Source organism: Aquarana catesbeiana, linkage group LG01 (genome assembly GCF_042186555.1).
Source record: "Aquarana catesbeiana isolate 2022-GZ linkage group LG01, ASM4218655v1, whole genome shotgun sequence".
In the NCBI taxonomy this organism is placed as follows: domain Eukaryota; kingdom Metazoa; phylum Chordata; class Amphibia; order Anura; family Ranidae; genus Aquarana; species Aquarana catesbeiana.
In genome coordinates, this window is record NC_133324.1 from 412,514,746 (window position 1) to 412,538,166 (window position 23,421).

The 23,421-nt window shown below is 37.8% G+C and overlaps 1 protein-coding gene across 32 annotated transcripts in view; it reads right to left on the minus strand.

The window, feature by feature from the left end:
- Nucleotides 1-23,421, minus strand: part of PTPRD (protein tyrosine phosphatase receptor type D) — a 2,697,868-nt gene that overhangs the window by 1,772,540 nt on the left and 901,907 nt on the right. For all 32 annotated transcript variants that reach the window (XM_073635233.1, XM_073635225.1, XM_073635219.1 and 29 more), the window contains exon 5: nucleotides 12,832-12,949. The gene's annotated coding sequence lies outside the window, so the exon portion shown is untranslated. The remainder of the gene's footprint in view (nucleotides 1-12,831; nucleotides 12,950-23,421) is intronic.

Here is a 23,421-nt window from a genome sequence, read left to right on the forward strand (position 1 = left end):
ACTGAGTGTCCACTTCTTGTTTTGGGTTCGCTAAAGCCTCCTTAAAGCTGTGCATGCCTTTCCTGTCCATTCATTGTTGGGAAAGTTCATGTATTCTGAGTGGGATCACCCAGATAAGCATTGTTTCCCTCCTAAAAAGTTTTTCACACTTTATCCTATGGGGGAAAAACTTAATAAAGTTGGAAGATACCAGCAATTGACACTGCTATATCTTCTGATTAAATGTTTGACTTGTCTGGCAGACAATGCTCAAATACTTAAGGATGCAATGGATAAAGAGTTGGAATTCCTATTAAAAAAAAAAACATATATTGTTTTCCTGACAGGTTGAATGTCTCAGCCTGTGCTGACAGTAATTGGTATATGTCAAATCCTTGAGGGACCAGTTTAAACAGGTGCTCAAGGTTATACCTGTTCATCAGGTCCAGGATCTGGCAAGATCCTAGTAGCTTTATGTTGGCAATAGACGCTATAAGAAATTCTATCTTCAGGCCTTTAGCTGGGCTAGTACATATGTATAGAATACTATGGTTATAAAATTGGTCAGCTGAAGCGTCATAAAAAAAACAAAAAAACTCCTGGCTGGTTTTCCTTTTTGTGGTGAACGGCTGCTTGGGATATCTTGGATAATTCATCCAAAGAATTACTAGTGGAAAGGTACCCCTTTGCCATTTAAGAAAAGGAGTAAATGTATTTCATTTAAACAATCTCATTCTCCAGTGCCAGGGGCATCAGCCTCCAGTCAGTCACGACGGCTTCCGCTGTCAAGTTCAAGAGGTAATCCTCAGGGTCAAGCCCAGGGACAAAAGAAACCTACAAACAAGATACTAAAGCCTCCTTATGAGGGGCGCCCTTGCTTGGGGGGAAAGACTTCTGCAGTTTTCAAGGGTCTGGCAGAAAGAATGTTGAGACAGATGGGTGGCTTCTTCAATAGCTCTAGAGTACAATCTAGGGTTTCAAGAGTTCCCGTCTCCTCATTTTCTCAGATCAAACGTTCCTAAAGATCCAGAGAAAAAGAAGTCTCTCTTTCTAGCATTGGACCATCCTTTGGCAAAGAGTGGTCATGCTGGTCCCCATGAAAGAGCTGGGGTTGAGGTTTTATTCAAACCTTTTTTTGCAGCAAAATCAAATGGAGATGTCAAACCCATTCTGGATCTCAAGAATCTAAACAGGTTCCTGGATATCTGCTCTTTTTCATATGGAGTCAATCCAATCAGTTGTCTCCATCCTACAAGGAGGAGAACTTTTCATGTCAATCGACATCAAGGGTCCATAGGCATATTTCCCCATTCACCAGTAATAGCTACTTTAAGGAAAATCTTAATTTTCAGTTTTTAGCTCTGCTTTTCGGTCTAGCTACTGTACCTTGAGTGTTTACAAAGGTTTTGGCCCCTCCTCTAGCCAGATTAAGGGCCCAAGGTATAATGATTATAGTTTACCTAGACAATCGGCTCTTGATAGACCAGTCGGTAGCCCGCTTAGACCAAAGTATGGTCACCACATTCAACTTCCTGGAATACCTAGGTTGGATTCTCAACCTAGAGAAATGTTCCTTAACGCCATTAAGGAGGTTAAAATACTTGGGTTTGTTCATAGATACACCCAGAAAAGGGTATTCTTTCCCCAGGCAAAGATCAGCACCATAAAGGAACTGATTAAAGTGGTTGAAGCAAGATGAATCCTTCTATTCAGCTTGCATGAGGAAAAGATGGTGGCTTCATTCAAGGCCGTTCCTTATGCTCAGTTTCATTTGAGACTGCTGCAAAACAGTATCTTATTGGCTTAGAACAAGAAGATTAAAGCTCTAGAGTTTCCAATGTGTCTGACTACAAAGGTGCGCCAGAGCCTCAGTTTATGGTTAATAACCAAAAATCTGCAAAGGGGAAAATCCTTCCTACAGTTACCTGGGAAGTGGTAACAACATACGTCAACCTTTTTTAGGTTGGGGAGCAGTCCTAGAAGAGGCAATTGTCAAAGAGAAGTGGTCCAGATCAGAAATGACCCATTAACATTCTACAGATTCGGGCAGAGGACTTGGTCCTGAGGGCCTGAACGTTTAATTATGGAGCTATCCTGCCAGGATCCAATCCGACAATGCCACAGCAGTGGCCTATATCAATCACCAAGGTGGCACAAGAAGTTGTGCAGCCCAGAGAAAGGTGAATCATATCCTATCTTGGGCAGAAAACAATGTACCTTACCTATTGGCAGTTTTTCATTCTAGGGATAGAAAATTGGCAGGCGGTCTATTTTGAGTCGCCAGCAGTTGTTCCCGGGAGAATGGTTCCTTCACCCCGATATCTTTCTGACAATAGGTCAAAGATGGGGGATCCCAGACATAGATATGTTTGTTTCCAGGTTTAACAGAGAGATTGACATGTTTATGTTAAGAACAAGCATGCGGAACAGGTGCCTTGGTGTTCCCATGGAATCAGTTTTACTGATTTATGCATTCCCTCCTTTTCTGCATGCATCCACAACTTCTTCTCAGGATCAAGCAGGAAGGGAAGTTGGTGATTCTTGTGGCCCCGGCGTGGTCCAGAAGATCTTGGTATGCGGAGATCATTAGGATGGCGTTAGGGGTCCCATGGACCCTACCACCATGTCCAGACCTTCTCTCGCAAGGTCCGGTATTCCATTTTACCTTACAAACACTAAATTTAATGGTTTGGCTATTGAGGCCCACACTCTGAAGAAGCATGGGCTGTCAGGTTCAGTGGTATCTACTTTGGTTAATGCAAGGAAGCCAGCCTCCATAATTATATATTATGGAGTCTGGGAAGCATATGTCTCCTGGTGTGTAACCAGGGGTTGGCACCCCAGGAAATAGGTCATAGGTAGAATTAGGGTTGTCCCGATACCACTTTTTTAGGACCGAGTACAAGTACCGATACTTTTTTCAAGTACTCGCCGATACCGATTACCGATACTTTTTTTAATGTCATGTGACAGTGTTTTTTTTTTGTTTTGTTTTTTTTTAACAGTGTTTTCTTTTTTTTGGGGGGGGAGGGGGTGAACGGTGTATGTGTGTGTGTGTTTTTTTGTTTTTTTTTTACAATTTTTATTTTTTACAATAATATTTTTTTATTCTTTATATGTTTTTTTTTTTTTTTTTAATCAGCCCTGTTGGGGGGCTTTGGTGAGATATCAGGGGTCTTAACAGACCTCTGATATCTCCCCTTGAGACAGAGAAAGAGACAGAGGATAGAGATTCCCCAGTCCCTTTCTCTGCAGCCTCAGCTGCACTGAGAATGAATGGAGAGAAGACAGCGGCTCCTCTCCATTCATAAACTGACACATCGTAATCACAGGAGATTACAATGTTTCAGTTATGTGAATGGACAGAGTCAGCTGACCACTTATTTGACCACTGAGTATAGCTGGAAACTTATCATCCAGCTGATTTATCACTGAATTGTCTAACTGGAAACTAGAAGCCTTCACTTTTCATCACTATTGGACACTTTTATTATTGTTATTGTTTTTATTGATTGTACACCACTCATGTGATATATCAGCCAACATTTAGTAATTATTATTCACTATATGTGTTTGCGCGAAATCCTATAACCCACATAGTGATTACAATGGTTCTGTGTCCCATGATGTACTTCCAAAGAAAAGGATTTTAAAGGAAAGCTGTTATAAAAATCCTATTTTTTTCTCCATTCAAGAAGATAAAACAACACAGGGGCTTTCCAATGTCTGATCACTGTAATAGCCAATCAGGTGATCAGGTGATTGGGAACTGGTCCTCCTGTTTTCCAATCATTAGTACAAAACCTGGAGATGTCCATGACAGCTGGATCTCTGCACTGGAAAAATACTGTGCAGCACACTCTCAGCAAACATACAGCAGCACAAAAATGCAGCCCCACATATAAAGACCCACTTCTGTTAGACTTTAAATATATGTAAACTAGTCTGCAAAGAAGATGACCAGGGAGCAATATTTCTATTTTATCTCATTGTTTTGGAAATATATTAATTTTTATTTAGAAAAGCATTTATTTTATGAGTTTTTAAAATATTTTCTTAAGCACCTTCTGTCAGAAATGATGCACAATAAACTTTTGTTAGAGTGTAGACTCCAAAGGCATAATATATGATAATTATAAATATTATCTTTGTAAATATTAGGCTTTGTAGTAATTGGAAAGGCCAAGTGTACATTTGTTTGTTTAAATGTGGAAAGCATCTTTTAACTATTAACCTGATCTGTACTTTTTTAAAGGAAGCCTGGTATATGGAAATATACAACATTTTTTTAACCAAGAAGGCTGTAAAGGCTTTTCATGCTTTGTTTATCATTGCTTTGTAAATGTGTTTCTTAATGCAATTCCAAAAACAGAAATAACGTCGTTGAACTATTTGGTTTGTTTTTGACTGCTTTTAATTAAATTTGATTGCCTGACTTTACTCTAGTTAGCAGAGTTACAAAGCCCTTCTCTAATAATGGATCCCTTGATTGTTGTTCATTATTAACTGCTTCTAAAATGGCTGTTCTCAACACTCATTTTATAAATATTTAAATAACCAAGTTTCTTTAACATAAAATGGTAAGTGTTGTGGAAAGGCATTTGGCTGCCAGAGCTGTTAATTTTGTAAGGTAATATGGAAATTTATGCTTTCGTTTTGCGTTATCAAAGCAATAAATTCATTGAGAAAGCATAAGCTTAAATATTTCAAACAATGACTGTCAATACAAATTGTAGCAATATTTCACAGTAACAGTAATCAATGAATTTGCCAGGAACTCTGTGACTTACTGCCTCTACGAGCACATTTTCTTCAAAACTAATTAATCATAGCTATAACAAACAACGAGGAGAAAAAAAAAAACAACAACAAATAATTGAATTGGGCCATAAAACTTGGAATAGAAACATTACTCAAATGACTTACAGTCTTCTCACAATTAGATTATGCTGCAAAAAAAGTTAAACCGAAAAGGCAGCAAATTGCAATAGAAAGTAATCTGTTGCCTTCTGAAGGAACTGGGACACAATTTAATAATGATAATGATATAATGCAGACTTAACTTTAAATATCATCCAAATTTAACATTTAATAATTTAATATAAGTACTGAGTATAATGCATGAACTTTACCCATTACCTAATTTATTCAACCACTGATATTTAAAAAAAAGCAACTACATGTTAAACGTTTTCACTACTTGTCTAAATAATTGTATTATAGTTTATACAATCAACCCAACAGAATATATTTCTTATTTTTAATGTTAATTCTTATGTGTGGAAATTGTTACCAAACTAATCACAGGCACATCTACTCACTCAGTTTTTTCACCCAGTTACCTTGCATGATGTATAAATCTCTCTTGATTTCTCTTTCTGGCCCTATACCCTGCATGTGTAATTTTCAGTATCTGTTTTTATGTGTATGCTACAACTTTTTCTCTATGCTGGGTGTAATTCTCAGTATATCGTATTAAGTTTGTATGAACACTGTGTGTAACCACTTCTCTAAGTGCTCTGCACAACTCTCTATGTCTGATAAAAATCTTAATCATGTATATTCATACTGTATTTTTTTTGCCATCTGCGTTAAGCCCCCATCCTTAAAAAAATGAGCTTCATCCATTTTTTACCACAGTTTATGCCTTTTCCTGATCATCCATAAAGTGTATCAAATCAAATATATACACTGCGCTTCCAAATACACAATAGACTACACACTATGCATAGGTAGTAACCAAAGTGCATAAAAAGCATGCAAAAGTCATAAAGTGATAAACCCAGTCTCTACCAACTGTAGAAATGTGTAAAGAATGATAAACATATAGTGAAAAATAAAAATATATTTGTAAACAGTAATTGCAATAAAGTGCTAGCGTGCATCCAAGTGGTTAACAGTTACACCACTTTCAATAGTGTCCATAAGATTGTGTGTAAATAAACATTGATCCCACTGTTAGGTAAACATGAATAAAGGTGCTGCTGTGTGCATATGTGACATCCAACTGTGTCAATTCAAATATGCTTTAAAGTCCATGCGATTCCGAAACTGCTATGTGGGTAATCCAAAGCATGCCATGGTATCCTCACTCAGGTGCTCCCCCCTTGGTATTAAACGCTCACCTCTGAGCGTGTGACTTTGCGATTAAGCTTAGTCAATACACACCTGTGAACCACCTCTGGGCTCTGCTGTGTTACCGGAATCCAGGACTCATCAGCGCAATGCCTTAAAGATGAACTTCATTAGTTGCAAACTACACAGCACAGCAATGATCAACTGCTGACATCCTGGAAAGTTGGAGATCTACTATTTGTTGGGAAGAAATAGCTGCTCCTTTCACCAGACTGATTGCAGACTGCCCATCCATAAAGTGTACTCCCAGGCCGACATTTCTGCAATCAGAATTCATCTTGCATTGTTCTCATGTAAGAACAGTAAATTCTTATTAGTTGCTATAGGTTATTGCAACTTGCTATCTTCTTGTGCAGGGTGCATTGACTGAATTTCTTTTTTTTTTTGTTTTCCCTAGCTAAAGTATAAGAGATTCATAAAATATGCTAGCAGGTAATATACTGTAGATGTAATATATATTTAAAAAAGATTTTAATGTACATTAATATTAAGTATGTATAATTATAAGAAAAGCAGAAAACATTACTACATTTTCTAAATGAATAATTTATTTCAGCAAATTAAAAATAACTGTTTTATTTACAGTATATCTTTATTCAGTACCCTAAAATGAGGGATGGAATCTTTCTTTCAATCAGTAAAATAAGACTCCCTTTCAAAGTATGAAAAAACCCACATCAGCATGCAAGGACAGGCTGCATACCGCAGAGCATATCTTTTTTTGAATGTTTATGTGACAACTTAAGTCAAGCACACATGTTTACCGAGCATGTTGAAATAACACAGGTATTTCCATAAAAACAATCAGTCTGACAAACACAATATAGAACAATAAAGAAATAAAAAGAAATAGAAATAAAAAAAAAATTATACAATAATATACTAGGTTAAATAGGCTGACACCACAGAAATTGTACTTCAAGTTATTTCTCATAAGCCAAATAATTACCACTGGAAACTCAGAAGTTTTGGCATCTTCTATTATAGTGGAACTTCACTCTGTAAATAAAGTTTGTGTCCATGTATCTGCCCCCACCCCTTCTACAATACTAATAAGAGGTTTCTTTGGTGGTGGGGGGCTTTTCTAGTTTAGGCTCCTTCAGCCCCCTAGGAAACCCCCATCATATACCCTAAAAGGCTGCAGAAGCTCATTTACAGAATGGCTGTTGGGCATAGCTGTTAAATCATCGGGGCCAAGCTTTCTGAACAAATATGGGGGATTGAGAGGGGGGGGGTAAAAAGCTTGGGAGGAGTAAAGTTTCACTATAAGTCTGACACTTTTGCAGAAAATGGTCTATCAGTTCCATTAAAGCTGCACAAAATCAGATCACCAAGCACTACACCTAACTATGCTACAGCATGGCAGTGATATCAGTGAATTTAATATTACATTATGTTATTTTGGATGATGAAAAATCCTGTGAAAAGGTGATTTGTCCAATTACAGATTCTTTGCATGACCAAGCATGTCCAAACATTTTTGTATCTTCAATTCGTTTTGGGGAGCCTAACAATTTTATGCCCTTTTACTAACCATTTTTGATTTTTGATTTTGATTTTTTAAAGAAAAAAGAAAACTTAATTTACACCAAAGACTAAAATGGATACATTAATCAACTGAATTAACAAATAACACATTAAGTTATAGAGTAAATCCGTAATCTGTCGGTATGTGAGGCATCACTCACCACTGTATACAGTATTTTTTATTTTTTTTATTTTAGCAATGCCTTCATTCTACACAATATATCCTTTAGGTTTCATAGTCTACCCTAATGTATTATAGATCATGTTTTATAGTGCCAAAAGGGTCCTACAAGAGTCACTGATACTGTGGACCAATAGCACCTATCCCAGTGTCATTTTCAAATGGTAGAATCTGGAGAATTCATACTGCAGGCTAATAATGCTAAGCCACTTCCTCACAATCAGGTGCAGTAATATCAGCCTGTCATGCACACTTCTTCATTAGGCCAATGGGCTGGCTATCTGATACCCCCAATGATCAGCCCAAAGGCCAGCTGAAGGAGTGGAAATGGCAGGCACACAACACTGCTAATTGCTGGACAGCTGCTTAGTGTTTTCAGCCTGTAACATAAATTGCTGTTGCTGACTAACTTCTCTAGGAAAACAACATAAAACAATTGATTTCAATTTATCTGAAAAATAGATTTAAGGTTTACATAGGCTTAGTTAGCATAACACCATGATAATTCTTCCCTATAGTAGTCCTGTTTCAAAGCAGTTTTGCTTTCAAACTATGTTTCTATTGTTACAACATTCAATGACTAGGTGCCCCCCAGGAAGGACAGGGATCTTTATGGGGTCTTTCTTTCTCTTACATTGAGGGAAAGTACCCTCTTAGTATTAATAATGTTATAAGCATCCCTAGGTCTGCAGCACTCAGGACTCAATGTTAAATTATTTTACATGCATATTTTACATTGAGGCAGTCTCTGAGTAATTTGGGATATTAAAGAAACTGATCAGAAGTCAGCCTTTTCTCCTATTTGATTCTGTGGTGGTGCTCCCTATATCTCTCCATGATGGATGGGCTACTGTTTTTACACCTGGAATAAAGTTCCTTCAACTTGAAGGTTCATGAGAGTGAGTGGATTTTTATATTTTTTTATGGTCATCTGCTTTATGGGCTCCTGGAATTATGGATAATGTCCAGATCATGAATAGATGGTCCCTGTAGAGATTTGTGTGTGGACATTCATGTACCAATAATTACAGGTTAAATCCACCTGGGGACCTGAGGACAGTGCAAATTATACAGTGCCTTGAAAAATTGCAGTGCAAAGTGGATTTGCCTTTCGTAAATAACCCCCATAGTGATTTGCATTTAGGCCAAAAAGTTACATTTTGGTCTCATCTGACCAAAGCACCTTCTTTCAAGTTTGCTGGGACCCCCACATGGTTTCCCACAAACTGCAAATGGATCTTCTTATGGCTTTCTTTCAACAATGTTTTTTTTTTTGTTGTCACTCTTCCATAAAAGCCAGACTTGTGGAGTGCACAACTAATAGTTGTCTTGTGGACAGATTCTCCCACCTGAGCTGTGGATCTCTGCAGATCCTTCAGCGTTAAAATGGGTTTCTTGGCTGCTTCTCTGATGTTCTCCTTGCATAGCCTTTCAGTTTAGGTAGACGGCCATGTCTTGGCAGGTTTGCAGTTGTGCCATACTCTTTCCATTTTCGGATGATGGATTGAACTTTGCTCTGTGAGATGTTCAAAGCTTGGGATAATTATTTATAACCTAACCCTGCTTTAAACTTCTTCACAGCTTTATCCCTGACCTGCCTGGTGTGTTGCTTGGCCTTTGTAATGCTCTTTGTTCACTAAGGTTCTCTAACAAACCTCTGAGGGCTTCACAGAACCACTGTATTTATGCTGAGATAAAAATTACACACAGGTGGACTATATTTACTAATTAGGTGACTTGTGAAGGTAATTGGTTCCACTAGATTTTAGTTAGGGGTATCAGTATAAATGGGGCTGAATACAAATGCACACCACACTTTTCAGATATTTTTTGTAAAAAAAATGTAAAGCCATTTATCATTTCCCTTCCACTTCACAATTATGTGCCACTTTGTGTTGGTCTATCCCATAAAATCCCAATAAAATACATTTATGTTTTTGGTTGTAACATGACAAAATGTGGAAAATTTTAAGGGGTACGAATACTTTTTCAAGGCACTGTAGTCTCAGTGGTCCCTGTAGAAGTCCATGTGTGGATATTTCCACCTGTTAAAGTGACAGACTGAATAAACATTGAGACTTTCTCCTCATCTGGAGTGCTCCAAATTCTTGTTTACAGGCTTTATCACCCCGCCTGGCTAGCTCCAGTTCACCGATGCAACTACTATTATGCTTGTATGCTTTTCTGAACTACTTTTGAATTGAGAAAATATTGTGTTGTAAAAAAAGATACTAACAAAGGTGGCTTTGTAGCTGGTGTTTATTTATATGTCTTATTTATCTTATTTTTACTTTTACATGTTCAATCCTATCCAGTTTTTAAATTTTTTTAAATCACCCACCCTTTCCTAAAAACAGCCATTGCTTCAAAGTGTTTAGCTTATCTAAAGTACCCCACAATACAGATTTGTTTATAAAAGCTTTAAAATGTAATTACACATTTACAGACTTACCTCCTGAACCTGTCATAATTAACCACTGAAGTACCGTTTGGTATATGAATGATAATTTGGTTGGTGCAAGCTGGTCGGTAAGTTGAACTGGGAATTTCTTTGGTTTTGTTTTGCTGAGGTACCATTTATTACTATAAAATGGTACAAACCAAAACATTGGTATTCTTTATATTTTGTGTTAAAATAAAGTAAAAAACCCTAAACTTATTACTAATTAGTAGATCTTGGTTTTTCAATTCTTCAAGCTTTGTTCAGGGACCTTTGCTATTTTCTACCTGCATCCTTCAACATGGCACTCCTATTAATTAACATGGCTTTAATTAGCACATCTAAGCAGATGGTCTACTTCCCTTTTTTGTGCTGCACTGAATTTTGCAGAGCAGGCAATTTATCTCCTAACCTATAAGGTACCACATTTTCCAAATAACTTGATAACAACTCCTAGTTACATATATAATTTTTAAAGCATATTCATAGCAAGTTTGTTTGCATCTGCAAACTTATAGTCAATTTAGCTCATGGTGTCTATCAATAAAGCAAATGAGTATGTTAGAAATATTACACACATTTTCTCTTTCTTTATTTCTGTTGTCCTCAAATATAAATATAATAAATAGTATAAAATAAGTCATCAGTGAAACCTAGCACATATCTGTTCTGCCAGGAACTATTTTGAGAAGAAATTCAGAAAGAGGCATTACATTTTAACATGCTCATTTGCAAGTGACTAGGTTGAATTTCTGAGAATGTTTAAGTCCCTCAGGTCCAAAACACCTACATACAGTATTTGTTTTTTATACTGGTAACAGTTATCTTTCCCATGAGACAGCTACAATTTTTCATGTGTGAATGGTATATATTCACTCTCAGCATATCTTTACTGACAAAAAAATGAAGTGAGCAGCTAGCGGAAACAGTATTTGTAATGTTTAATGACTGCGTAAATGTGTTCTGAAATGTGTGTAGCTGACCTGGAATGTCAAAATTAGAAATGAGTCGTAACTAAGCAATAGGACCACATTGCAACAGTTGATAGTGAATCCTTCCAATCCAGAATACAGAGTAGTGCCCAAACTAAAAACATGTTAGCATTAATTATATTAATTTGCTGAATACTATTGATACTGCTATGGCTATAGTTACACCCTTGGTTAAAATTGACTCGCGGTTGCAATTGCTGGCACCCGGCTATTAAAAAATAAAAAAATAAACGGCGTGGGTTCCCCCACAGTCCATACCAGACCCTTATCTAGGCATGCAGCCTGGCAGGTCAGGAAAGGGGGAGGACAAGCGAGCGCCCCCTCTGAACCATACCATGCCACATGTTATCAACTTAGGCGGGTGCTTTGGGGGCAGGGGGGCTCTGCCCCCTCACGCCAAAGCTCCTTGTCCCCATGTTGATGGGATCAAGGGTCTCTTCATCACAACCATGGGCTGTGGTTGTCGGGGTCTGTGGGCGGGAGCTTATCAGAATATGGAAGCCCCCAGATCCCAGCCCCCCTATGAGTTTCAATACCCAAAAGTGACATCACCTGAATAAGCCTCTTTGGGTAAAACATGTTGAGGCGAGCCTTAGACATTGACGTCATGTCCAGTGACATCACTTCAAGGTATTGGAAGGCACGCTGGTTCCAAGAATCGTAACAATAGCAGTCCCTGATACATTTTGAACTGCTGGAAATTCTAAGTGCAGAGAGGGCACAAAAGAATGTGAATGTTTATCTGGCGGGAGGCTATTGTTTGTATTGAGGGTCCATGAGTAATAAATGATTGCACGATGAGTTCCTCTCTGTGGTTTCTTAATACATATCACCGATCCATCCAGGGATGGATTTCTTGGAGTGGATCCAAGGGACTGGAGTATGTGTCATTTGAAGGCAATATACCCATATTTAAAGCGATTTATGACCCTTAATCTGGGGTCATACATTTCTGGTGAGTGCATGGTGTGAAGGAGGGAGTGTGAGTTACCATCACCTGTTGGAGCATGGAATGCATTTTATTATCAGTATGTGCACAAGAAGGACTTAGTTCACTTTATATCAAAAAGTTGTTGTTTCAATTACATTTCTATGGGACTTTTGTCATGATTTACAGTCATGTTCACCATTTAGGAGTATGTAAATACTGGTCTGTGATTATGTATGGTTCACAATAGAGATTACCATGTTTGTATTGAATATTTTCATTTTTCAGCAACATTTTCACAGTGCCTCTGCTGTGATCATAATTTTGTTTACCATAGTGCACTTCACAATATTTGTAGTTTTATACAGAGATTTCTGCAAAAGAGCTGATCCTAGAACAGGTGTGTTGCTTTTCCTGCCAATGGTTGCATACCTATAGTGATGGAAAGCAGGCCCTATCATGATCAAAACTGCACTGCTCAGCAGGTAGGCTGTACACTATATGCAACTCAAGCATTAGTTATCAAGTTTTTTTTTAATGAATATTCGATTCATCCTAATTGTCCTAAATGATCAGAATCACTATATGCCAATACAACTGTTGAATAGTAGTTAGATGATAAACAATAGAATTAAGGTTTATATCTTACCAGGACACAAGGCGGATACATGCGGTTTGTACAGATGCCAACATGCTGTCAGACTGAAGCTTCCTAATAAGCGTTTACAAGTGAGGCAGGATGTTGTAGAGTAGGATTATACTTTCACCTAGAAAAAAAAATCATGCGCAAATTTGGTCAATATATTTTATATAACATTATAGCCAATTATAACCAATTAGAAGACAACAGATGCATTTCATATTTATTTTGTTTCCATTTTTGTTTTGTCACTGGGGCAAATGTGTAATATAGTCAGATCTTACATATGGTAAGTTTTATTGCTCAGAACCCTTGCACTTATAGACACATCATACATGTCACCTCCAAGACACTCTCCATAATATATCCAAAGGGTAGTATTTTGGTACAACTACCCCATTTTACATATGCCAAATTTACAGTTTAACACCTTATTTAATGCTTAAGGTGTGAAACATAGTTGCCACCAGTATAACTATAAATACTCAATCATATATCAAACACATAGGCACCCTTTCCAACTGCCTAGACAGTAAGATATATTATATATCAGGTATAGTCCATAGCATTACATTACATTCAGATACAATAACAATAGGAGTTTCAATTTATCACCAGGATTCACAATGGCAACTGGATCCAGCCCCCCTGGAGATTTAGGAAAGTCCCTGTAGCTACTGGTTATTGTTCTGTGACAGGAAAATGCAATTTTATAGAAGTAAGCCTACTAAGTGTAATGTCTATGCAAAGTCCAGGAATCCAAGTAGAGAGAGAGTATCACCGCTCCAGGTGGGTCAGATCAAGGTAAAAGGCATCTCCTTCAGTCAAGAAGTCCAGGTGCTGGCAATGCTATGGCAGTTAGACATCAAAGAAATTCTGGACAGCCGCACTCCTAAAATATTTGCCTTTATTTAATAAGGTGTCATCCAAAATACAGGTCACAGCAAAGTGGAACAAATCTTATGTGTTTCGCACTACAAGGAGTACAAGGAGTGCTTAGTCATAGCTATGACTAAGCACTCCTTGTAGTGCGAAACGCGTAAGCTTTGTTCCACTTTGCTGTGAGCTGTATTTTGGATGACACCTTATTGAACAAAGGCAAATATTTTTGGAGAGCGGCTGTCCAGAATTTCTTTGATGTCTAAGTGTAATATGTACTCATAATAAAAGTAGTTATAGACCAGAATTCTAATATTAAAGTCCAACCCCAAACAATTGTTTTTTTCAGGATTGTTTAGAGTGGGGAAAGGTTAAAGTTTTAGCCAGGTTTGTATTTCTGTCCGTATCCTAACTGGGCACATTCCCCATTTCTTGTCCCGATGACCACCTGTAATATGCATTAGGTTACCTAAAGAAGTAGTCAGATCAGATCTCTGATATGTAGATGGAGATAGAGATCAGTATTTTAGTGATTTTACCACTTCTCTTTTTTATCAAAGAAACATTTGTCAATGTTGTTTTTGTTTTCTTTGGTGAGATTTCTCCTCACAAAGCATCTGCAAATTTATAATGAAAAAAAAGCCCTATGTTTATGTTTATCCTGTGTACAGGCACTACAAAAGATACTGTTTGTTGGCAGCATTGGGTCTTTTCCAATTTCCAAATCATACCAAGATGTTAAATAATACTTCCACATAAAATGATGGGTGTATGTCTCTATGGCAGTGGCAGAATCATTTGAATATAAGCAAATTTGTGGGCAGGGACAAATATAAAAATGTATTTCGTGTGAAATATGAGGTAAAACTCATGAGAACTGCATACATTATTACAATAAATTATAAATATTACTATCATTCCTAATATAAATATTATAATTATGTGGTGAATAGTAACACATTATTTAAGGATGAAGGTGGGGTGAGGAAAAGGGAACATTTAGAATGTCTTTCGAAATTTTTATAATTATCTATAACTCCAAACCACAGCTTCTAGTAGAAAAATAAGATTATATAGGAACAGAAAAAAATGACCACATGCAATTTTTTATTCAACCAAAAGCAACTTATAATTGAAGCAAGAAAGTACATGAAGCACTGAAAAGATTTCATGAATATGTGCTGACTCATTATCATTGTAACAATTCAAAGGGCGGAATGAATAATGATTAGACACATTAAAGTACAGTCTTTCTAAGCCAAGTATTCAGTCATATTTATTTGTAGTCTCTTGGTAATTACTTTAAAAGGACAATTATGCATTTCTAAATGAAATACCACATGTTCTCATAATAAATTGATCAATTTTATCAGAAGGACCGTTTTAGAAGGAATTTATACATTTGGCACACCATATGTGATGTTATAATGAGCGTTGTACTTTTTTATGAAGGGAAAAATACAAGAATGTTAATATTTGATTTAGTTTACAAAGAACCTCAAAAACATAAAGGACTCTGAACGTTTATTAACTTGTTAAAGTCTGCTATATAAATAGTGGAAATGTAAAGAAAATAAAGTTGTATACAAAAACAAAATTTCTGAGAAGTAATTAAATAAAATGTTTGTGCATTGAACAAAGCTAATAAATGTAAATATATTTAAGATGATGAATGCTGCATGATTAACGATATACAGTGCCTTGAAAAAGTATTCACACCCCTTAAAATGTTCCAAATTTTGTCATGTTACAGCCAAAAACATAAATGTATTTTATTGGAATTTTATGTGATACACCACCACAAAGTGGCACATAATTTTGAAGTGGAAGGAAAATGATAAATGATTTTCAAAACAATATGTAAAAAGTGTGGCGTGCATTTGCATTCAGTCCCCTTTACTCTGATACCCCTAACTAAAATCTAGTGGAACCAATTTCCTTTAGAAGTCACTTAATTAGTAAATAGAGTCCACCTGTGTGTAATTTAATCTCAGTATAAATACAGCTGTTCTGCGCACGCCACACTTTTTACATATTTTTTGTAAACAATTTTGAAAATCATTTATCATTTTACTTCCACTTCACAATTATGTGCCACTTTGTGTTGGTCTATCACAAAAAATCCCAATAAAATACATTTACGTTTTTGGTTGTAACATGACAAAATGTTGAAAATTTCAAGGGGTATGAATACTTATTCAAGGCACTGTATTTATTATACTTATTCCACTGTAGTTGGACCCAATAACAGAATTTTGTCTTACTATAAAACCTTTTATTTGGAGTTCATTAACTAGTTGCTGACCAGCCACCGTCATTATATGGCAACAGGTTGGCTCTCCTGTGTGAATCGCCATAGGCTGTACACAGGGCTGGTGCAAGGATTTTTGACACCCCAGGTGAAACCTAATTTTGCCTCCCCCTTGGCTCCACCCCTGACTCCACCCCCTTTGTCCTGCCCATGTATACCCCACCTTTTAATGAAGCGCCCATCAAATGCAGCCCACCAGCACTCATCAAACGCAGCCTCACCAGCGCCCATCAATGCAGCCTACCAGCGCCCATAAATTGCAGCCTACCAGTGTCCATCAATGAATTTCTTGCTTCCATTCATTTGGGAGTCAGGACACAGACACAGTCTGCCTCTGACACTACTGTATGTGCGAAAAGAGCGGCGGCTGCCTGCTGCTGCTGAGACTTAGTTGCTTGCTGCAGAGAGAAGAGAGTAGGAACACCAGTGGCCAGGCACCCTAGGCAGCAGTGTGCCCTAGGCGGTTGCCTAGTTTGCCTAGTTGTAGCACCAGCCCTAGCTGTATGGCAGCTCGAGACGCTTGTGCCTGCTGCACGCTGTGGGAGCATACCCACGGGTCAGGCGGACTCGATGTTCGCCGGCGACCTGCGATTGCCTATTACAGAGGCAGAACAGGGAACTGCCTTTGTAAACAAGGCGATTCCCCATTCTGACAGGGGACATGTCAGAGATCTACTGTTCCCAGTGATCAGGAACAGTGATCTCTGTCATGTCCATGGCAGCCCATCCCCCTACAGTTAAAACACACTGAGAAAACACAGTTAACCCCTTGATCACCCCCTAGTGTTAACCCCTTCCCTGCCAGTGTCATTTTAACATTGATCAGTGCATTTTTATAGCACTGATCAATGTAATAATGTCACTGGTCCCCAAAAAGTGTAATTTGGGGTCAGATTTGTCCGCCGCAATGTCGCAGTCCCACTGAAAATCGCAGATCACTGCCATTACCCATAAAAACAATAAAAAATAAATAAGTCCCTAAATCTATCCCATAGTTTGTAGACGTGATTTTGCACAAGCCCCTCAATATACGCCTGTTATGATATACGATTATGATGCTCTATTTGTGGGAAAAAAGGACATCAATTTTGTTTGGGTACAGTGTCGCACAACCGTGTAATTGTCAGTTAAAGCGACACAGTGCCGTATCGCAAAAAATGCCCTGGTCATTCAGGGGGCAAATTCTTCCGGTCCCTAAGTGGTTAAGGAACACAAGGTCGGAAGTTATTCTGAGATGGCAGGGTTAATCTGCTTTCTATAGGGAAATCGGACATGTCCCTAAATGAAACCCAAGAAATGTATTTCACAGTGAGCCAAATCACATTTTTCTTAATAGTTCATTAAAGGAAACAGAATCAGGAGATGTAGCTAAAATATAAACTCAAATAGTTCATGTCAGGTCCAAACGATGAAAATCCTCATGGGATCTGGCAGAGCAGGGCAGTGAGATGGAAGTACAATTTCCTGGTTAACCCGTTCCTGACCGGCGCACACCGATGTACGTCGGCAGAATGGCACGGCTGGGCAAATGGGCGTACCTGTACGTCCATTTGAATTCCCCGCCGTGCCATTGAATGCGTGCCACTAGCGGGGTGTGCGCGCACTGTCCGGGAGCTCCGTGAGTCGGGCCACGGGTCCCGCGGACTCGATCGCCGCGGGGATACCCACGACCGCCTCATGGAGAGGACAAATGGGGAGATGCTGATGTAAACAGCATCTCCCCATTCTGCCTAGTGACAAGTGTCCCTGATCACAGCTCCCTGTCATTGGGAGCTGTGATCAGAGTAATGACACTGCTAGCCCATCCCCCTACAGTTAGAAATCACTCCCCTAGGACACACTTAACCCCTCCCCGCCCCCTAGTGGTTAACCCCTTCACTGCCAGTGTCATTTACACAGTAATCAGTGCATTTTTAATCGCACTGATCGCTGTATAAATGACAATTGTCGCTCTTATTTTGTTTATAGCGCAAAAAATAAAAATTGCAGAGGTGATCAAATACCACCAAAAGAAAGCTCTATTTGTGGGAAAAAAAGGACATCAATTTTGTTTGGGAGCCATGTCGCACGACCGTTCAATTGTCAGTTAAATCGACGCAGTGCTGAATCGCAAAAAACGCTCTGGTCAGTAAGGGGGTAAAATCTTCCAGGGCTGAAGCAGTTAAGGTGGAAGAAAAAGTACCTTAGTGGGAAAAGTGGCCCTATGTCCTTAAGACAACATTGTACCTGTTGGAACAAAAAAAAAGTTCTTATAGGACAAGGCCACTAACTCAAAAACTCACCTTGCAAGGGTGATGGCAATATGGAAGGTCACTTGCAAGTAAGAGTAGGCAGACTAATATCTCTGGGTTTGAAGTGCAGTTTTTAAAAAGCTGGCACAACCAGGTTTAGATCTCATGAAGTGACAGGTGGAACAATGTGAGGGACACTCTGTACAAAGACATTTACTGAAGAATTAGAGGCAAGTGACCAGAGGAAAAGAATTGTTAGAACAGAGATTTGTCCTTTCATAGTACTCTGGGCTAAATGGTGATTTCAACCAGATTGTGGAAAAGTTAGGATGCAGCCCATGGAGTCCTTGTATGAAACATTAGGGCCTCACACCATGTGAAAGATGCTTTCCAAATGCAATAGTAGCTTTGCTTGACATGGATTTCCTTAGGCGCATATGAATAACTAATTCAAGTAGGCCAATCACTCTTAAAACTTGGGCTTCAACAGCCAAGTCTTCAAGGCCAGGAAAAGAGAAGCAGGATGGTAAACTGATTCTTGGGACATAAGATCCAGGTGATCTGGAAGAGTCATGGGCAGTCTGACAGGAGTCTGATGAAGTATGAATACCACATCTACCTGTGCCAATTCAGTGTTATGAGAATCACTGGGCCCCAAAGGGACTGTAAGAGCCTGTGATATCCCTGCTTGTTAAAGAATCAGCAGTGCCTGCACCCACCAGTATCCTTAACAACCATCGACAGCAGGGGCTATCAGGCAGAAGTAATACTGCTATTTTACATGACGCCCGAACAGCTAAGGTTCAGTCCAAACTTGTGTTCTGACCAACCATGAGCGCATTCCTAGTTGTCAGTTAGAAATGTGGTTATATATGGGGAGTTGGATATTGGAGGGGGAACATAAATAATCACCATATGAACCGTACATCAACAATATATTATACTGTGCCAGGTATAGAATGTGGTCGTAAGTTTTGGGGCACTTCATACAAGCAGATACATGATTTAGTTTATTGTCCGATGCTACCCTGAAATCCTTACATTTTCTAACAATTATTATGTAAATTAACAGCAGTACATTTTAATTTTGACCTTTTTTACAGTATTGAGATAAGCCTCTTTTACTCCCTTTGATGTCATCACCTGGCTTTAAGGAGGGAATAGATGGGTCACTTTCTATTGACACAACCCCCTCCCTCAGAATTACATCTTTCAAGTGTTCTTTCCTTTAACGGTGTGTGTAAAGGTGCGACACAAGGTAGCTGCATCATTGGGAATAATGTCATTGTATGCATGTGGAGAGAGAGAAAGAGAGATAGGAAGAGGTGGAGCCCTGTTTTCCAACAGAGGAGAAGGTCAGACAATACTGTTTGAAATTTTAGGGCAGCAAAGGCAGCGTTGTCAGTCAACAACATGAAGTTAATAGAGTTATAGATTTCTTCCAGGTATATTTCTCTTTACAGGAATATTTTAAAGGAATGAAACATAGGTGAATTTTATGAAGTGTTTAGACAAAAAAGTTTATCAGCACTTTCAACATATAATCATCATTTAGCAATACCCAATTTAAAAACTGATCTTAATTTAGAAGTACATTTAGCAGAAAAAAATATTTTAGTTAAAGTCCATGAAGAACTTCTGCCTGAATAAAGAAATCTGTTAATAATAATAAATCTGTTAATAATATGGACTGTTTAGTGGCAAAATAAATGTTGCATGAAGTTTGGCAATTTAGAATAACTGAGCCTCACTATTCAAAGTTTGTGTTTAGGACACATCTATATTTGTACTTTTAGTAACTGATTGCTAGAGAAATAGATTGCAACATGTATGCCTATGCCTATATGCCTAAAAAATTAGGTTTAGAAGAGTTAACAAATATGTGATTATAGCAATCAAACAGCAAGCCCTACCCAGTTCCAAAAGGCCCTGTTTTTAACTACAAACCTGCTGGGAACATGTGTTAACCTTTACACAATGGACTACAACTCCCAAAATAGCATGCAGCTTCATGTTTCCTGTTGGTTGTTATCCGGTTATGGCAGAACATTCCCATTACTATTACAATAAACCTCTTATGATAACTTGCCTTTGTATTCTGCTGCCTATTACCATTCATTTATTACATATATTTTAGTAACATTCTTTTACGGAAATATGTTTATTTAATTTTTCAGTATATCTTCCTATGCAATAAAAAGGTTAACTAGGTTCTCTTAGTGGTGTCATTTTCCCGTGATCCTTTTTAACCAGAGAAGCAGTTTCATCATCAAAGTAATTTGCCCCACTGGGTGCCTAAGTGGAAAGTTGCCAAATTTTAAGGCCTGTGGGGATGGATAAGTGTATATAGTTCCAAGTTTACTCCCACCAGACAAATTAGAGCTTACATAAAACATTTTTGATTTGCTGCATCTATCAAGCAGGACGGCAGAGGAGCAAACAAAAGTTAAGCCTAAGTGTAAGCCAAAGTGTAAGTTCACTTTTAAAATATCCTGTCACCAGTTCCTTTCCTTCAACAAATACATGTAGAAAATCTGTGGTATATGTACTATACTAGCTCTTTCTGCTACAGAAATTTGAGCTTGCTAAGCAGAGATAACAGTACTGCAATTCTGACCAAAAAACATTCCGTATCACACTATCAAACTGCATAGGAAGCCTGTTGTTTACAATGTGGTGCCTTTTACTTCCAATCATATGACATATTCCTATTCTGCTGTATAGTAGTACAGTACATAATGTATGCATAAAAATGGGGTATGTAAATTAACAATAATTTTAAGACAAAGGTCCCTTTCACACTGGGGGGCAGTCGCTTTTGCAGGGGTTTTCAGCTTAAAAGTGCCCCGCTAGCAGGCGAAAAAGGGTTAAACGACCCACAAAGTGCCTCTGCAGCAGCACTTTACCAGCGGTTCAGCAGCACTGCCCATTCATTTCAATGGGCAGGAGTGGTTTGCTGCCCCAAAGATGCTGCTTGCAGGAGTTTTTTTAATGTACTGCCAGCGCATCGCCTCAGTGTGAAAGCCCTCCAGCTTTCACACCGAGACTACAGGGGAGCCGTTTTTCAGGCGCTTTACAGGCGCTATTTTTAGCCCAAATGCTCCTGAAAAATGCCGCGTACACACGAGCGGAATTTGCAACAGAAAGAGTCCGATGGGAGCCTTTCATTGTATATTTTGACTGTGTGTATGCCCCATCGGACTTTTTCTGTTGAAAATTCAGACGGACTTAGATAGAGAACATGTTCTATATTTTTCCGACTGAACAAATTACTATTGGAAAAAACGCTTGTCTGTATGCTGTTCCAACGTACCAAAAACGATGCATGCTCTGAAGCAAGTACAAGACGGAAGCTATTGGCTACTGGCTATTGAACTTCCGTTTTCTAGTCCCGTTGTATGTGTTGTACATCATCGCATTCTGGTCGGAATTTGGTGTGACCGTGTGTATGCAAGACAGCTTGAGCGGAATTCAGTCTGAACTCCGTCATAAAAACCTTCAGAGTTTATTCTGATGGCAAAACGTGTGTACAGGGCATTAGTGTGAAAGGGGTCTAAGACTAATATTTTTTTCCGCTCTTTTTTGTACCTTCATTGCAATTGGTAATGATGCACCTTGATGCACCTGTCAATCAGGACAGCAGTGGAGCTAACAAAATTCAGGCCTAAGTAGTGAAGGGGCATAGTAGTGCAATGCAGAGTACAGATTCACGTTTAAAAATTCTGTTACTACATCCTTTCCTGCAACAAATACAAGTAGAAAATATGTGGTAGATGTACTATGCTATCTCTCTCTTCTACAGAAATTTGAGCTTGTTAAGCAGACCTAACAGTACTGCAATTCTGACCAAAAACCAACAGACTATCAAACTGTATAGTTAACAATGCGGTGACTTTTACTACCAATCACATGAGATATTCTTACTAAAAGTGAAAGGTATTGAAAAGGCCTCATGAACAATAGAATATAATGTGTGTGTAAAAAAATGTCAATTAACAATAATTTTCATACAAATTATTTTTTTCCACTTTTTTGTATCCTCATTATTATTGAAAAGGATAACACAAAGCTACATACTGCATATAAAAAATTGACAAAATTAAATATAACACTTGCATTGCACTTATATTAGTTTTTAATTGAACCCCAATCACTATTAGGTGCTTTTTGTTTCATTCAGATTTTATTTTTGAAAAATAAAAATTCTTACATAACAAACAAACAAAAAACCAACACAAACCAAAAACAAATCACTGTTCCAAGCAGTAATAGCCTCAATACAGTGAATGTGTCGACATCTAAATTTAGCCAAGCCATTCACAAATACTTAAAAATATTCATAAATATTCCGAAAAATTCAGAAATTTTCATAAACATTTAGCACTCAGAAATACTCATAAATATTCAGAAATACTCAAAAATACTCAGAAATACCCAGAAACAGGTGCTTAGGTTCTTTAACATTTAAAAACGATAGAGAAAGTATATTTCATTACTTGTTCTTATGTTTTTCCATACTTTTGTTTTGCTTTTAAAGTAAAGCAGCTATTTTAGATGAGTGTGGTGCTTATCAATAGGAAATGGAAGCATGGCTTGCACAGTTACAGGTTTTTACACCTAACACTCACCCTTTCCTTCGCTATAAAAATCAAGTTTAAGTAAAATGTAGGGTTTTGTTTGGTAATGAAAAAAGGTTATTTTTTCATTTCACCTCTAGCAAAATAATTCCTCTAAAATGACAAGACATCCCTGCTTAAATATCTACTTTAAAATGTACGGAAGAGTCTAATGATCTAGTGCTTAAGGGATTGAGGGTTATATATAGAATAATTTCTAATCTCTATGCACATTATACTATATGCTGTATGTTTAATTCCAATTTAATTTAGATAAGGTTATAATACATTGCAGAATACATTTTTAATTCACATTGGTAAATATAAGTCACTTGAGCTCTGCCACTCATACTTTTTATTGATAATTCAGCTGGAAAAATTTAACAAAACTGTAGACATATATAAAATACACACAAAAAATGCAACTCTGTATTCATTAATGCAACATTAAATGTGATTTGTTTTCTATTTCAAGCTGTTTATTGCTTTTTTTTGTTTATATACACAAAAGTGACAACAGATAGGTGTACATACACCATATTGTCAATAAGTCATCCAAAAA